The sequence below is a fragment of the Pteropus vampyrus genome, unplaced genomic scaffold (assembly GCF_000151845.1).
Source record: "Pteropus vampyrus isolate Shadow unplaced genomic scaffold, Pvam_2.0 Scaffold1, whole genome shotgun sequence".
Lineage (NCBI taxonomy): Eukaryota > Metazoa > Chordata > Mammalia > Chiroptera > Pteropodidae > Pteropus > Pteropus vampyrus.
The window spans coordinates 23,475,425-23,479,474 of record NW_011888782.1 but is presented as its reverse complement, the minus strand read 5'-3'; positions in this window follow the sequence as shown (position 1 = coordinate 23,479,474).

Sequence of the window (4,050 nt, the reverse complement as noted above, 5' to 3'; positions counted from 1 at the left end):
CCGTGTGTGTGTGTGGGGGCGCGGGGCTGTCAAAGAAAGAGCTGGAATCCATAACAGAATTGAAACTCTTCCATATTCCTATACCACTTTCAGGACAACTGAATGTGAAAAAGCAGTAAACTCACTGGTCAGTGTTTCAAATCCAGGCAGAGTACACATTAGTTTATTTTGAAATGCAATACAGATGAGTATTTCATCAATACAACCTATTACTACATTAACATTTCAGGTAAAAACAGCTTCCAAATGCATGCATAGAAAGTTAAGCATAGTCTTTGAACTCCTTATTTCTAAATATACAAAAAAATACATTTAAATTATAGAATTTTAGTGAATCAGACTTATAAAATTACAATTTTGGTTTTCACAACATAGAAAAATACAAAAATGACTATATATATACTATTTTATAATTCTTACCCAAATTTCAGAGGAGCAATATGTACTGGTTTTGATGTTTTATCTGAAACTCAGAATTGAAAATAACTTCAAGATTGTACCACATAAATACCAACCTTTGATCACAAATGGAGAACCAAAAGCTTAAGTGGAATCGAGGGCGCAATCTCTTCATCTGCCTCTTCAATACTATACCTCCCCAGAGGGTCTGGCCGGAAGAGCGGCGCTTTACTCCCTGACTAGCCCTCCCCGGTGCCTTTGATAACAGGCAAGCATGTGTTAGATGAACTGCCTTGTTATCAAGATCCCAACACAGCAAGACGCAGATTCGCAGCTTGCATCTACAAAACACTGCATCCCTCACAAGAGTTCTCTGCCAGAAGGTGGTCCTCAAAGGAGGGGACCTGAAACTCCCATCAGGGGGGCGGCTGGGCAGCCGATTCCTTTAACTGTGTCCTGAAACAAACACAGTTAAGTCTGACAAAATACCCACCAAACACCACTTCCTCATTCACACTTTGTAAGAAGATGGGACATTTGGTGGAGTCTCAATTCATGAAAGAATGCCACCACTTCTAAGGAAAAATGAATTCATGTTAGAGATAAAGAAACCAGTTACTGAGAGAGGTGACTGCAGGACATGGTGTCAGGCCTTACTTATCTGCCAATAAGCATTTTAAATGTTTGATGTACAAAAATAAGCACTGGGGGTGAGATCGTTTTTGAGAAGGGAGTTGTTTGCTGTGTTCTGGCTGCCAAAGTTCAATTTGATGCAATACCACTGTTTACGACAGACTGTTTTTCATAAACAGTGACAGACTGTAATAGAGGCCTGAATAAAAACCAATCTTGAAAAACCTGCATTTTTCATACCATCTTCCAAAACTAATCAAAAACTGGAAAACTGAAAAAAAATCTTATCCCAATTAACTAATAAGACTAATATAACCCAAATTGATTCTATTTTACAGTAGAAATACATTTTGGAAAAATAAAAACAAAAAAAGCATAACAAATAATCTTTTCCACATATTTTATCAAGTACAAGAACAGATTCTAATCTCAACACGCCCAAGTTAAGAGTGCTGAGAAGTGGAACTTTAATGTTCAATTCAAAAATAATTTATTACACATCTGCCTGCATTAAATTTTTTAAATATTTTTTTATTTTTCAGTTATAGTTGACATACAGTATTCTATCAGTTTCAGATGCACAGCACAGTGATTAGACATTATATAACTCAAAGTGATCGCCCTCCTGCATTAAACTTTAAGCTGCATATTTTCTTCTCATTTTCATCTTCATTTTCAAGCCTCTGTGATAAGCATTAAAAATTAGTTTTCCATTATGACACTCTTCTGATATTAGCAATTTTATGTTAAATAACTAGTCAGTAAAGCTAAAGCTAGTAAGCTAGACTTTTAAAGTTTGAAAGATCGACCAATTAAACCAAAAAAAGGAAAAGGCTCCACAAAGAACAAAGAACATCCTGTGTTTAAAATCTAATGCACATCTCAACTTGGGCTTTACATTTTCATCCAACCCTTTCTTGAAAAGTCTTAAATGCACAGCTGAGCGATTAAATGGTATGAATACATGATGTCAGACAATGGCCATACGACCAAAGTATTTCTTGGCTGCTCCAACATGTGGGATATTTACTTTTAGCTCGACTGCCCAACTGGAATATTTTACTGTCTCTGGACTTACACCTTGGTGGGACCATAATTAGGAAAAGTATCCAAATAGAAGAGTTGAATGAAAATTTAAAAATAAAATAAAATAATAAGAGTATAGAAACCTATTCCTGAATGTTCTTCCGGACTACATTTCTAAAGTAACACCTTTCATTCATTTTCAATAGCAGATTCTCCACTCCTATGTGACTTGACTGGTTTCAGGTCCGTAAGTGAGAATAGCTATTGGCAAATACATTACTCAGAGGGGTTCTGAGAACAGAACTGTAGAAGGTACTTGTCATTTACTAGCAGTGGAGCTTTCCCTTTCAGAGAACTGTCATTTTGTTAACATATGAGTGAGGCCGAGCCCCAGATAAGGTAGGTTTTCTACCATGTACACAAACTTATTAAATTCAAGCATGTTTCTTAGTGGCAGGCAGTAACGACTCAATTGAAAACAAAAGGGTTCTAGTTGTTTTCTGATGATGTGTACTGCCCCAAAGCTTCACAGACATACACACTGTATAACCACAGATATGAAAGTAAAGGTCCCAGCCATAACTTCGGAGCATTCCAGAGAACAAAGTTTGCTGCTTCAAAAATATAAATAGTTTCCAGCATGCAGTCAAGTACTTTGTAAAGGGGATGTTAAACACATTGCAGACTGAAACAGAACTCTACTGCAAGCTGGGCATTCTGTTGATACAGCTTCATTACTCAGACTGTAACTCTCAAGCATTTAATGTTACAGATCTTTATTTATCAGATACATGAAGGAAACAGGATATAAAATGCCAAATCCCTTTCTAACGCCATCATAAATATTGGGAACTTTTGGTTGAAAAAGCATGCTGAAAAGACCGGCCAGGACGCTTTATGTAACGGCTTTAAAAATTTTTTTTAAACAAAATCCCAGGCCCATGTGATGTTAGATTTTGGTTTTTGTTTTATTTTTCAGTATTTTAAAAATAGTTCTTACTTATTTTCTATGAAATGTACTGAGAACTCAAAAAGTCTGCAGCATTTTTTGTCTTTGAAAAGTTTGGTTTTTGGAAGATGCAGGAAACAGAACTATTCAAATTTCTTGTGTTCTTCAGTATGAGAAAGGACTTTTCTTCTCTGGTATATCATGTGGAAGTATAACTGGGGAAAAACTGGAAAGAAAAGAAAGAGTTGGTTAGAGATCATTTAAAATTGGATGTTCTATTTAAAGCACACACACACCTGAAGTCCTCAACGACTCTCTTGACTACTTTCTCATCCACCAACCAAGGAAGGGTAACAAAGAGGGCTCGGGGAAGGGGAAGAGAAACGCAGAGAGGCCTACCTTTTCCTGGGCTAGCCAAGGAGGAAGGCTGGTATGGACTGGAAGGACGGACACTACTGTCACTACCCTTACCAAGCAAGATGCCACAGAGCTGCCTCCCTTTATACTCTTTATACTCTCATACTATCTTCACATTTATTCTCTGATTTTACAATAACGAGGTGAAGAATTCTAGTGATGGCGTTATTATCCCTGTTTCACAAAGAAGAATTCAAGCCCCAGAGAGGGAAGGCAATGTGTTTGGGGTCTCACTGAAAATTACTGATGGAGCCTGGACCAGGCTCTGGTTGTTCTTTGAATAAGACCGAGGAGGGGGAGGAGTGCTGTGACATTTGATCTGAATACAACTAAGCCGGGTTTGAGTGTAGGAAAAGTCCTTATGAAAAGAGCCAGTATTTTAGGCACTAGAGATTCTGTTCTTTGCAATTTATAGATTATTTTTAAAAGTACTGGTTCTCAAATGAATGGGGTGGTACTGCCTCCCTAGGGAGTATTTGGAAATGGGGGCAGGAATGCTAAAACCTGCAATGTGAGACGGTCTCCCACAACTAAAAACTGTCCCACCCCAAATGCCCAGAGTGCCCTTGTTGTCAAATGCCATTTAATCTGCCTGGACTTTCCAGGTTACTATAAATTGGGGTAGG